Source organism: Prionailurus viverrinus, chromosome C2, assembly GCF_022837055.1.
Source record: "Prionailurus viverrinus isolate Anna chromosome C2, UM_Priviv_1.0, whole genome shotgun sequence".
In the NCBI taxonomy this organism is placed as follows: Eukaryota; Metazoa; Chordata; class Mammalia; order Carnivora; family Felidae; genus Prionailurus; species Prionailurus viverrinus.
Window position 1 is genome coordinate 123,424,239 of NC_062569.1, and position 15,356 is coordinate 123,439,594.

Here is a 15,356-nt window from a genome sequence, read left to right on the forward strand (position 1 = left end):
TTGATTTAAAAAATTTTTTTTTAACGTTTATTTATTTTTGAGACAGAGAGAGATAGAGCATGAATGGGGGAGGGTCAGAGAGAGAGGGAGACACAGAATCCGCAACAGGCTTCAGGCTCTGAGCTGTCAGCACAGAGCCCGACGCGGGGCTCGAACCCACGAACTGTGAGATCGTGACCTGAGCTAAAGTCTATGCTCAGCCAACTGAGCCACCGAGGCACCCCTCATTCATCGATTTTAAGACATTGTGTAAATAATTCTATTTTGTTAATATGATGCAGCTTCCGTCTGCTGTCTTTGAAACTTAGGTTTCTTGTAATGGCTTTCTGTATCTCTTATTCATAGTGGCTTGATTTCACTAAAGTTTTTTGATATTTGGGAAGTTATAGTTAGTGATTGCATTTTTGTTACAAATCAGTTACCGTATTTTGGTTATTTTTAATATGATTAATGTGCCTCATAGGAGATACACAATATATATCCCTATGTTGCTGATATAAGAGACCATTTGCCTTATTTTGTCACATTGTTTGTGGGTGAAGTGACAGAATGTCAATTCTGAGCCTAATCCTTTACAGAACATTATACGTTTCTATTTAACTCTTACACTCTGACATTGCCGTGGTAAAAACTGTACTCATGTTTCTTACTGATTCCAGAAAACAAGCGTTCCATGAACAACAGTGCCCCAACTTACCTCAGAACTATATAGCTCAAAGCAAAGCTGGTCACCATGTCCACCCAAAATCTAAAACAGAGATTTCCCAGCTGATCTACTTTCAAGTGAGCACAATAATAAAAATCTGTTGTCCTAAGATTTGGATTGCTTTTGTCTGCATCATTAATCACTGATACTCATTTTACCCAAAATAGTATCTGCTCTATGGTAATCTCAATCTTTTTCTTTTCTTTTTTTTCCTAACTTAGTGGGTACTAAATCTATAGGAAGGACTACCATATGTACTTAGGTAAACATTGTTATGTAATATACTTCTCATAGGCACTGGTGTAATCCAAATATTCTGCCCAACTCTATTTTAATTCAAAACTTAACCTCATCAAGCCTCCTAGTTTTTTGAAATTAAAAAAAAATCTATTTTTTTCCCCTAAAACTCTTTATACTAATTCACAGGCCTTTTTGTTTTGTTTTGTTTTGTTTTTACATCAGTGAATTCGAGGATCATTTTTGTTTCTACCATGTAGTTTTCATTCTTCCCCAGTGTTCTGGAAGACTTGGATTCCATTAATCTTTCCCCATCATTTTTCATCCTCCTTATTGCATATTAAACGGAAATGGGGAGCTAGGAAAAAGGAAGAGAAATATTTCCAAGTCATTATAAAGTTTTCCTTCTTACCTGAATCTTGGTCAGTAATACTATGTTATAAGAATTTTGAAATGACTTGCATAGTACAATATAATAAACTACAATATAATTAAAATATATGGGAAAAGGAATTTTTGAAAATGGTTATATATATACATATTCAGGCATATAATTTTATTGTTTACATGTATTTTTCTAATTATTTTGAATTTACAGGAATGGGAATGGTTTACTTTATTTTTAGCATAAATGACAGTGTAAAATCTCTTTAGTCTTTTAGAATCCTCAGAATTTGATGTTTGATAACATCTTTTAAACTTTAATTCCAAGATATTATTCTGATAGGAGTTTTCTAATTTCACAATCTGCAAGTTGGGTAAGGTCTATAATAGCAGGGATCATCTCAGTTTTATTATTTATTTATATTTAACTTAGTAAGATCTTATCAGGAATCTTAATTTTATTTCAACATTTTCAAATGCAACAACATTAAGTTGTTAAATAAGGAACTTATCTTTCTTATATGTGATTAAAGGTAACTCAGTGATCTAAGGCAGAATTATTTTGAAGAAAATGCTAAAATAGAAAATTTGTAGAAAGTGTTTCAGTTCTCTTCACCAAAATTAATTTTAATATCTAACTTAAAATGCCTTGACAGTTAATAGAAAGATAATAAATGAGAAGTGTTAGTCAAAAGAAAACTGCATTGTGTTTTACTTAACAATAACAGTGGGACAATCAAATTGTAGAGGTTTCTCTACGGTAAATGATAAAAATCTAAATGCCCCATTTAAAAATTGGGCATGTGTAATATTCTAACGAGCTTAGGATAATGCCAAACATAACTAGTTGTATGTAGATCTTCCTAATTACCTAGGAGGAGATTGTCTCCATCAAGAACATAAACATCTAGAATTCACAAATTATAATACTGATGCCATTTAAATATACGTGTCTCTGTAACATGCCTATGGGTTAATTTTTGCTGATGAGTTTATTACTCTGATTTCATTGCATTGCAATGAATTTCTATAGGCAAGCACCTGGAAGTAATTACCTGCAAACTTAACTATATGCACAGGTATGGCTTAGGAGAGCAAAAATATGCTTTAGCTCATGCAAAATTTAACAGCTTGCCTACTGTGTTACTTTTCTAAGTGAAAATCATTGCACTTCTAAGAACTAAAGCAAATCTATATAATTCAAGATGGTTTCCTTGCCCATAAATATTTGTAATCTTCTGGCTCTGTCTTCTGAAGATCAATTTACACGATGGAGCATTATTTTAGAAAAGGAAAATAAAGACCTCTATCCTGTATTGTGGAATTAAGTCCTGGCAAGACCTCACAATTTTCTAGCCTATACTAAAGTTCTTCAGAACAAACAAACCAAAAAATGGATTCCAATCTTTTAACATGTTTATTATAATTAAGATTAAACACATAAATGACTTAGTAGGGTCTAAGTATATTGTAAAAATAGTCAATTCAACAATGATCATTATAGTTATCATTCTCATTACCTTATCATCAAATTGTTTTTTATGTCAGGATAGGTTTCTCTCCATGAAATATATTCTCCTCAATTAAACCTACATATGTATTCTACTTTCCATATTTGCTAAGAAATCCAAGAACATTAATTCTTTAAAAAAATTTTTTTTAGTGTTTATTTTTGAGAGAGAAAGAGACAGAGTGGGGGGGAGGGGCAGAAAGAGAGGGAGACACAGAATCAAAGCAGGCTATAGGCTCTGAGCTGTCAGCACAGAGCCCATCGTGGGGGCTGGAACTCATGAACTGTGAGATCATGACCTGAGCTAAAGTCGGACTCTTAACCAACTGAGCCACCCAGGTGCCCCAAGAACCTTAATTCTTAAAAAAAATATTCTATTGATATAATTCAAATTGTAAATCACCCTTGCAGTTTTTATTATGCATTATATACCAATGCTATTTTATTTGAGAAAAAATCAATTTCCTAACAGAATCCTCATTTGATGAAGCCAATATCAATATTTCAACATTGTTATGGCATATTGATAAGTACATGTTAATACATGGTTTATTCATCATTAACTACATTTTTGTTTTTGTTTTAATTTTTTTTAAATGTTTATATTTGAGAGAGAGAGACAGACAGTGCATGAGCTGGGGTGCAGGAGATAGCACAGAGAGAGAGACAGAGACAGAATCTGAAGCAGGCTTTAGGCTCTGAGCTGTCAGCACAGAGCCCGACTCGGGGCTTCAACTCACAAGCTAAGAGATCATGACCTGAACCGAAGTCAGAGCCATCATTGTGACTTTAGTTTATTCATCCTTATTTATTGATCAGTAAAAATATTATTTTAAATATATTTGTTTTTTACTTTTCTGAAAGTCTGTATTTTATTTGTCCTTATTTTCTCTTCAGGTTTATGTTCTCAGGATTTTTCAATCATAAACAACAAAAAATGTTTGCTTTTACATCAAGCATGAATAAGTGGTTAGCAAAAGGACGTTGAATAGCAGAGAGAATTGAATGAAAATGTGTTATACTGGGTCTCAGGAAGAACAGGGACTAACCCACATCCATTGATCTCAGCAAAAGCAATGCATGAAAAATCTCTGCATGTGACTGTACTATCATGAATCACATGCTACTTCATATGGTCAGTGAACTGATATTTACATGAGATTTTGGACTTAGAGTTAAAGCTGGAAAGAGTAAGTCCTTTGTTAATGTTGGGACAGGGTAAGTGTATCTTGAACATGGGAAACACATGGATTCAGAGGAGCAGAGGGCAGATTTTTTATAGTTTGAATTGTGTCCCCCCCATGAAATTTTATGTTGAAGTCCTAATCCCCATTACCTTAGACTGTGACCTTTGAAATAGGTTTGTGGTAGAGGTAGAACCCCTCCCTAAGAAATATGGTGGAGGCTTCCTCAGTACAAAGGAAGGCAATGTGGCCCAGTCAACTCCTACACATGTATACATAGCCCTGACACGACTCTGTAACTTGGACTGTGTACAATCAGACTAGACATAACCACATATGGGAGACAAAGAAGTAAAAATTGCATAAAAGGCTATACCCCGCTGTGCTTGAGGCTCAGTCTTTTGGGTACAAACCCACTGAGCCCATGCTGGCATGATGAATAAAGTTGCTTCCTGGGCAAAAAGCCTCATGCCCCATCTCTCTGTAAGAATCCTGCCATAGGGTCATTGTGCAGTTAATTAGGTAAGATGAGGTCATACTAGAGTAGGGTGAGACCCTAATCCAATATGACTAAGCAGAGATGGGGGTGATGCTTTTGCATGCCAAGAACAGCAAAGATTGCCAGAAAATTACCATTAGCTACATGAAAAGCATGGAAAAGATTTCCTCTCACAGCCCTCAAAATGGACAAAACTTTCTAATACCTTGATATTGGACTTCTAGACTCCAAAACTGTGAGACAATAGATTCTATTGCATAAGCCCCCTAGTCTGTGGTACTTTTATTTTGGTAGTCACATCATCAAATACAATTACAATGACTTTTTCTGTTAGAAAGTAATTCCAATAACAATTTAGAAAGCGACATCCTTTATTGAGAGAGTTCCCTTCCAACCCTATTTTCTGAACATTTTTATCATAAAAAGATTTTTATTAAATGTTATTTTTGTATCAACTGAGATGAGGTCGGTTCTTTTTTGTTGTTGTTCTATTACTATGATGTATTACATTGATTGATTTTCTTATGTTGAACTTCTGTTGTATTTCTGTAATAAATTTCACCAGGTAATGGTATAAAATCCCTTTAACATAGTGTAGGATTCAGGTTGCTCATGTTTTTGAAGACTTTGTATCAGTATTCATAAGGGATGTTGGTCTGTAATTTTCTTTTTTTGTATCTTTCCTCACCGAATGAGTAAGGAAGTTTCCCTCTTCTTCATTGCTTTTTAAGAGAGTTTGAGAGAAATATCTTTGAATATCTTTAAGAATTAATCTTTTGTTGGGGAGCACCTGCGTGGCTCATTGGTTAAGCTCACGTCATGATCTCTTCAGCTCAGGTCATGATCTTGTGGTTCATGCATTCAAGCCCCACATTGGGCTCTGCCCTGATGGTTCAGAGCCTGAAGCCTGGTTTGGAGTCTGTCTCCCTCTTTCTCTGTCCCTCCCCCCCTCTCTCTCTTTCTCTCTGTCTCTCTGTCTCTCTCAAAAACAGATATTAAACATTTATTTTAAATAATTAAAAAAAAATAAGAATTAATCTTTGGGCCACAGGGGTGGCTTAGTCGGCTAAGTATTGAACATCTGCTCACCATTCATGAATTTGAGTCCTGCCTCAGGCTTTGTGTTGACAATTCAGAGCCTGAAGCCTGCTTCAGATTCTGTGTCCCCCTCTCTCTCTGCCCCTCTCCCACTTGTACTCTGTCTCTCTGTCTCTCTCTCTCTCTGTCAAAAATAAATAAACATTAAAAAAAAAAGAATTAATCTTTAATGTTTGAAGGAATCCACCAGTGGAATCATCCAGTACTGGACTTTTCTTTGTTGGGAAGTTTTTATTTACTAATTAAATCTCTTTATGGAAATTCTGTTGAGATACTATATTTCATTTTGAGTCAGCTTAAGTAAATTCAAGAAATTTTTACATTTCTTCTGATTTATCTAATTTGTTAGTATAGAATTGTTCATAGTGTTCTGCATAAACCTTTCTACTTCTGTAAGATCAGTAATAATGTCCCCACTTTTATTTCTGTTTCTAATTATTATTATTATTTTTTTGTCAATCTACCTAATAAAATTGTGCTTAGTGTTCTGTATAAACCTTTTTACTTCTGTAAGATCAATAGTAATTTCCCCACTTTTATTTGTTTCTAATTATTTATGGTTTTTTTTTTGCTAAATGTTTATTCATTTTATCTTTTCAAAACTTTAGTTTTATGTGTCTTTCCATTGTTTCTCTATTCTTTGTTTCATTTATCTCTGCTATTGTTATTTCCTTCCTTCTGCTATCTTTGAGTTTAGTTTGTTCTTCTTTTTCTACTTCCCTCAAAGTATAAAGTAAGGTGGTTGATTTGAAATCTTTTTTCTTTCTTAACATAGGTGTTTTCCACTATAAATATTCCTCTAAGCACTGATCCTACTCCATCCCATAAGCTTTGGTAGACTGTGTTTTATTTTCAACTGTGTCTAAGTATTTTCTAATTCCCCTTGTATTTCTTCTTTGATTTATTGATTTTAAGAGTTTGTGGTTTAATTTCCACATGTTTGTGAATTTTCCAGTTTTTCTTTCATTTCATTATTTCTAGCTTTATTCCATTGTCATAGGAGACGAAACTGTATGATCTCAATTTATTAAAATTTAGGGAAACTTGTTCTTTGGCCTAACATATATTTTATCATGGTCTGTCCGTATACAGTTGAGAAGAATGGATGGACTGTTCTGTATTTCCTAGTCTATCTATTATTGTTCTATGTATTATTGAAAGTGGTATATTGAAATTTCCAACAATTAATGTAGAACTGTTTTTTTTTTCTTCTTATTTTAACTTTCTGTAAATGTTTGCATCCTATCTATATTTTGGGACTCTCGTTTGTTGCATAAAGGTTTATAATTAACTTATTGATGGATCACCTTTTTTTATCAGTATATAGCTTCCTTCTTTGTTTCTTTGTAACAATGTTTGGCTTAAAGTATATTTTGTGTAATGTTATTATAGCTACCCATCTCTCTTTCAGTTACAATTTGCACAGAATACCTTTTTCTGTTTTTCACTTTTAAACTATTTGTGTCTTTAGATCTAAATGAGTCATTTGTAGATAGCATATAGTTGTATCATGTGGTTTTTATGCTTTCTTCTAATTTCAACCTTTTGATTGGAGATTTTGATGCATTTACATGAGATAAAGCTTATAAGAAGAGACTTTGGCGATTTTGCTTTAATTTTCTATACTTAACATGCTTCTTTTGCCACTAATTTCCTCCTGCCTTCTTTTTTGTTTAGCTGGGGGTGTTTCTTGAAGTCAGACTTTTTTAAAATTTTATTTATTTAGAGTGAGTGAGTGGGGGAGGGGGAGAGAGAGGGAGACAGAGAGGGGAAGAGGGAGAGAGAGAGAGAATTCCAAGCAGGTTCATATTGTCAGCACCCAGCCCTACACATGGCTTGGTCTCAAGAACCCAAAGATCATCACCTGAGCACAAATGAAGAGTTGGACACTTCTTTAAACACTTTAAAACTTCTTTAAAAACATAAAAAAGTTTTAGGTTGACAAGAAAATTGAGGAGAAGGTACAGAGATTTCCCATATCCTCCCTGCTCCCACACATGTATAGTCTCTCTCATTGTTAACATCACCCACCAGAGTGGTGCATTTGTTATAACTGACAAACCTACAGTGATACATCATAATAGTGATACATCATAATCATCTAAAGCCCATAGATTATAATTCACTCTAGGTGTATATTCTAGGATTTGGGCAAAATATATAATAGAACATATTCATCATTATGGTATAATTCAGAGTATTTGCTACTCCAAACAATGTCCTGTACTCCACTTTTTATGCATATATTTTTTAGATATTTTATTTATGTTTACCGTGGAGTTAAATTTAACATTATAAATTTATAACATTCTAGTTTGATTTGTACCAACTTACTTTCAATAGAATACAAAAACTACTTCTGTATATATGTCCCCCCTATTTATGGTATTATTGTACTATTTGAACCACAAAATTGATTTATGAAAATTATTTAGCCATTTGTATTTTTTACATAATGGAGGAAATAAAAAGTAGAGTTACAAGCCAAAAAAACAGTGTTAATGAAATTTATATTTGTTCCTTTGCCAGAGATTTTTGCTTAATTTAGGGCATGTCACAGATTGCTTCAGGTTTTTTTTTCTTTGTTTAAATATAGGATTGTCTTAATATCTCTCTCATTTGTGAAGGACAGTTTTGTCAGATACAAAATTCTTGATTTTTTTTTTTCTTTTCTTTCATCACCTTAAATATGTCATCCCACTGCCTTCTGGCTACTATGGTTTCTGATAAGAAATTGGATCTTAATATTATTGAGAATTTTTTGTGTGTAGAGACACTTTTCTTTTAATGTTTTTAAGATTCTCTCTTTGTAACGTATTTCATTCAGTGTGGTTCCCTTTGCTTATCTTACTTTCAATTTATTGAACTGCTTGAAGTATAGATTCATAAATTTTTTTAGCAAATTTTCTGCCTTTATTTCTTCCATGTTCATTTTGACCCTTTCTCCCTCTCTCTTCTATTTCTGGGACTCCCATGATCCATACATCGATCTTCTTGATGGTGCCTTACTGTCCTTTAGCCTCTCTTCTCTTCATTGTTTTTTTTTTTTTTTCTCTGCACCCTGATTAATTTCAAGTATCCTATTCTCAGGTTTCCTGATTCTGTTATCTGCTTGATCAAATCTAATGTTGGACCCATCTAGTAAATTATTTTAGTTGTTCTATTCTTCAACTGTAGAATATGTTTCCTATTTATTTTATTTTTTATTTTTATTTATGTTGACAGAGAAAGAGTCAGAGAAGGGCAGGGTGGGGGGGGGGGGGAGGGAATACCAAGCTGACAGTGCACAGCCTGACATGAGGCTTAATTCCATGAACCATGAGATCATGACCTGAACCAAAATCAAGAGTCGGACACTTAACCAACTGAGCCACCCAGGCACCCCATACATGGGTTATTTTTAATGCTCTCATTTTCTAAAAAATCTCTCTCCAACTTTTCCTTCCAGGTCTTCATGTATCTATTGTATGTTTCAAATGTGATCTTTTACCCCAAGTTTCTGTAGGTTGTTCATCTGCCTTACAATTCATTTGAGTTGAATGAATTCAACTGCTTCTCTGCACTGGGTGAACTCTATGTTAAGCAAAACAGAGATGAGTATTTGTATCAGTCCTTCAGGTAACTCCTAGACAGGTTAGAGCAGACATACACAATAATTTGTGAATAGGTTTACCCTGCTAACTCCAGAAACAGAGACCTGGGTCCAATTTTAGGGAACACGGACTGCCATCTTCAAAACTGACAAGAAGCCAAGGAATTGGGTGGTCAAAAGCATCTAAATATGCCACAAAACTTTCTTATATTTAAGCTGCCTTTCTCTTGGCTCTGCAGTCATCTGGTTGCTGTATAAGCCTCTGATTGTTTTTTACAGAGATCTGATGAAGTTGTTCCAACCATTAACATTAGTTTTTCAATGTTTCTGTTGAGTAACATAAACTTATTTCTGACTGCTTTGTTACCTTGCTGATGTCATTCCCAGATGTAGTCATATTTGGAGGTCTTTGCCTGTATGACAATTAAAATTGGTAGTTTAAAAAATTTTGTAATAATATATTCAAGTTTTTTGGATTTTCCTCTTAATTAGTGCTTATATCTCCTAAATATTTTGTTCCATCATTTTATTGTTTATCAATGTATTAAACAATTCATTTTTTTAAATTTTATTGGTGCAACTAATGTCAAAAACATGCTTCAAAAATTGAGAAGTATTTAGATATGTTTTTTCTCTCAAATTTGAGTAGAAATTTAATATCCTATTTGAGCATAAAACTTTATGTAGATTTAGACCATTGTGGATTTAAAGGGCCTCCATTTACAAGTTATATATATTATGGTCTTTTATGTCTTAGGTTTTATGTTGTTTATTATTAAATCAATTTGTACAACAATAGTATAATATGTGCTATTATTTTAATTTTAAACATTAGAAGACTATAAAAACTTTAAGTATTTGAACCAAGGTCACACAGTAACAGTGTGACTCTGTTAGAACTCAAGAGAAACCTGTATTTCAAAATCAAATCCAATTAAATAAGAGGCTACACTGACTCTCACATTTTTGGTTGCTTTTCTTTACTCATCTTTGAATGAATATTGGTTTATTCAGTCATGACATTTGCTCAAAAATCCTATGCATATATATTTCTTGTTTTCCAATATCATATATAAATCCTCTTTCAGGAAAACAAGTTGGATGGCTCGTTGATGTAAGTTTATATTAACAGTTTAGTGATCTGTGAGCCTAAGGGGTTTGGAGAAAAAGGGTCACAGACAAACTCAGCTCTGTGTGGAGTTTCTTTGTGTTTAGGGAAGTCAACATACTCAAAGCCAAATTTCTAAATCTAGCATTGTGTTTGATGCTCACTCCAATACCTCTTAGGTCTGTGTCAGGCCTCCTTCCTATAGTTACCATTCACAGCTTCATGGTTGAACACTCTACTAACAATGATTCTATAGATTTATATTCTGTGAATGTGCTGATTTGATTTGGTCCTTCTTAAGTCTTTGAATGGCCTTGTGAATGAGCTCTCAAGTGAAATGTTCAGCTCCACAGTTACCCTTGATTCTAGAACTCATCCCTGGGTTCTGCTACTTATTTCATTACAACACTGAGGTGCCTTCTCTGGAAGAATTGCTATGTATTCTCTGCATCCTATCTGCATCAAGACTCAAAATGTCTCTATAGTGGTAGACATCTTTCCCTGCTTTCCAACGAGATGCATGTCTCTCCACATTTTTGTATTAGTCTGGCGTTTTCAGCAAATTTCTGTTGGAAGGTGGTTATCAAATTTATCCTATAACCCATAGTTCTACATTTTAATTGAATTAAATCACTTAATAGAAGGAACTATTTGCATGAATGCGACTGCTGTTTCCCCATATGTTTTAAAGTTAAACACAGCTCCAGCTATTTTATGTATATACTTTCTAAGAAATTTAATCTACATATAGACTTTAATAAGTTATGAATATTCAGTGACTTTCCAATATATTCCTTGTAGTGATACTTGTTCACCATCATAAATTAAGCTGATATTTTGTGGATTTTCACTTTATTTCAGGCATTATCCTTCAGATGTGAGTGGAGCACCTCTCTATTCTGATTCACAGAGTAGTAGAAAATATAAATATACAAATATGTGGGAATACAAATATATGGATATAAAACATGATGCAAAGTAATATATATCCTCATAAAATTATCACAATATTATCACCAATAATCAAAAATTTCAAGTTTACTTTTATAACCAGTGTATCTTATTATTTGAGGAAATGTATGACAGACACAGTATGTAAAATTTAACTTTTCAGGGTGGTGTATCAGCAACCATTGGGAAAATCAGTGGCCTTTGTGGTAGACAATTCATTTTAATCAAACTAACCCTCTGAACTTTACTAGATTCACTCATCCAAAACAGTTTCCTAATATGGTTGTATTTGAGCCTGGGTTGAGCCAACTCTAGGGCTTATGAACCATTCAGTCTCAATTGAAATTAGGTTACTTTATGGTACATTGCCCTTCTGTGGCTTAGAAACATATATCAACTTGATAATAAATGCTTTTTAAGTAAAAATTTTTAAGGTAACCCCTACAGCAATAATAAATACTATTATATAATGATTTTCATTAATTTGTTACAGTAAATGAAATTCGAGTTTAATAAAATATCTAGTCTGATTTATTGCATTTGGAGAAAAAAATAAAGGCAATTATTAGTTTTATTGTAAAATTTAAAATGTTTTTTTCTTGTGTATAAGAAGAATTTGTGTTCAAATTATATTCTTATTAATATTTGTGTTTAAAAAATCTAACATGTGCTTTAGCCATTATAAGTGGACATATTAAGGATTTATGATTCAGATTAATGCTGTGATCAGAATAAGGTTAATTTTAGTGTTTTTATTTGGTGATCCTTCAAATGGAAGATCTAAGTTTTCTAATTGCAATACATGGAAGTTAGAAAAAAAACTGCAGGGATAACTTTTATATTTGGTAATTTAAGTTTATTTCACAACATATGATAATATAGCATTTAAATATCATGTTGAATTTACAAATGAGTATTACTAAGTTACATTATTAGAACTTTTATCTTAACCAATAGTTACTTTCATTAAATGCTTCAGAATCTTTTTATAGTATCATCAGAACACAGCTTGGAACTCAAATAATCATATAACATGTGAAAGAATGTTATGTATATATTGCATAATTATACCATAAAGCAGCCTGATTTTGAATTTATACATACATATATTTATTACAGATTCACTTATTCACATATATTCACATATATTCATTCATTCATTCATATATATGTGTGTGATTTTAAAATCAGAAAATTTAAGATAATTATTAATGCTTTAATAACAATCACCATTAAATACAAATGGTATTGGTATACTGGGAGTCTTTTTCTTTAATCATCTAGCTTTAAATGATCACAAAGCCCAATTATGTATTTTTCCTTATATATTTTACTTGTTACTGATATAGCATCCGTTACCTCATATATTACTATTCAAATAATTAATTTTAGCCTATACATTTAAAAAGGGATATATCATAATATCAAAGTATACATTTGAACTTCTGATTTTATCAAGTTTGTTGTGAAAACCACAAAAGTCAATATTTATGATCTATTTATAAAATGCTATAAATTATTTTTTAACTTACCACAGTGCCTCGCACAGTGCAGGAATCCAACATATATTTAATATAAATAAGTATTTTTGTGCACAAACATTAAGTAGGATGGTTAATACTTTACTTAGAATTGCTTTCCATGCTTTATATTTTCCTAATAGGATTTAAGGATTTAAGTCTATTTCTTATACCCTAAGTGTCATAAGATCTACCCTGCTATTACTTGTTATTTCTATCGCCTATGTATTCCTTCTCTTTGGCAAAAATTGTGTAAATTTCTTTTAAAACCAGTTGTAGGAAAGGTTTCATCGTGCTCCAAACTTTTATTAGAATATGGGTACCAGAACTTTCAGGATCAAACAACTTTGTGAACCAGGGCGTATTGTCAACAATATATGGAAAGTACACATAACATCTTTTACCAATGAATTACTAAGATTTCATAACCACTTGATTTTGTTCATGTACACAAATATTCCATAAGTACATACCTGCAAAAAACAATTCCCCATTTTTAATATTACAAATAGTGTAATGCATTTCAATACATTACTTTATATACTTTCATAGATAAGTACATTCAAGGGTAATTATCCACTATGAAGATATTTGCATTATATCTGTCAGGGTGCTTTTGGCTCGAGAAATCTGAATGTAAACTGACTTTTGCAACAAAGAAGATTCATTGGATCATATGACGTGTATTCTAGAGAGATTGTGCAATTTGTGGTTGTTTGAGAATTAAGTAGCAAGATTCTTTGTGTCTTGCCTGTGTCCCATGTAGGGTTTACGTCTTCAGACCGTTTTTTCTTGGTTGTAAAGAGGTTGTGAGCAGCAATTTGGGCCGTGTGATTTCTGATTCATACCAAGATCATAACAGTTAATTGTGTTAGGCTATTTTTTCTCATTTTTAGCAGAATTGTTTGCATTTTATTAGGCATTGTTTATCCAGTAACTTGATAGTCATGTCCTGAAACAAATATTGCAAAGTGTAAACCCCACACAAAACTGATTATGTTTGTAAGATACATTTTCAGTGAGAATAAAGTACTACTTGAACACTGTGGAATTGGTATTCTCTATAATGGAACTGAGCAATCACCCGACTATAGGAATATACTTAGTAAAATCAAAGACTCTACTTCATCAGCATGTCTTAGGATATCATATATTTCAAACATATAAATCATGTCTACTTCATTTATTTTTGTACTATTTAAATTATTAAGATTTGGTTCATGTTTGTTATTTTCCATTAAATATTAATGTAGTAATAATTATTTGGGAAATTTAAATCATAGGTATTATTCAGATTTTGTTTTCACATAGGATTTTAGATGACATGTGTTTCTTAGATGGCAGATAGTAATGTCTGTAGTTCTACATTAGACAGGAGCCTTATGAATATTTAATTCAAACTTAAAACAGTAACAAAAACCTTGCCTAAATAATAGGAAAAAAACAGCACTTGGTTATTTATCTAACAGGTGGTATTTTAAGTTTTCAAATATCCAGATATCTCAATGACTTTTCTTTGATTTTTTTCTATTGGTATCTGAGGAATAAAATGCTATAGGTCAAAAAATGTGAAGGGTAGGGGTGCCTGGGTGACTCATTCAGTTGAGTGACCAACTCTTGATTTTGGCTCAGGTCATGATCCCATGGTTGTGGGATCCAGCCACATTTGATTCTCTCTCTCTCTCTCTCTCTCTCTCTCTCTGCCCTTCTCCCCAGCTTGTGTTCTCTCTCTCTCTCTCTCTCTCTTTCAAAAACAGAAATTTGGGTAAAAGCAAAATGATATTCAATTTATTAAATAATAAGTTGAAGTTATAAATATGTATTTTCCATGATACCTTGTTAAATATTAAGTAAATTATATTTTATATAATTTAAAATTTTAATGACATCATATAAATTGATAGTGACACTAATAGTCAATAGTTTAGGGGCGCCTGGGTGGCTCAGTTGGTTGGGCCTCTGACTTCAGCCAGGTCACCATCTTGCGGTCCGTGAGTTCTAGCCCCGCGTCGGGCTCTGGGCTGATGGCTCAGAGCCTGGAGCCTGCTTCAGATTCTGTGTCTCCCTCTCTCTCTGCCCCTCCCCTGTTCATGCTCTGTCTCTCTCTGTCTCAAAAATAAATAAACGTTAAAAAAATTTAAAAAAAGGAAATAGTCAATAGTTATATTTTAATATTGAGCTACCAAAGATAAAAATCATTAATACAAATCTGTCTTATATAAAGTAAAATAATTTCCAATTATTTCCAATATGACAAAATTTCAGTATTAACACTTAACATTTTAGTGATATATATTTTCAAAAGCAATCAATGACTTAGTTTAAATAAACACGCATAATACTCTGTAAGATTTTCCCCAAATCTTCACTTTAGCTTATATGATCTGACAGTATTTTTTTTTTAATTTTTTAAAAAATGTTTATTTACTTTTGAGAGACAGAGGCCTGAGCAGGTGAGGGGCAGAAAGAGGGAACACAGAATCTGAAGCAGGCTCCAAGCTCTGAGCTATCAACAAAGAGCCTGACATGGGGCTTGAACCCACAGACTGTGAGATCATGACCTGAGC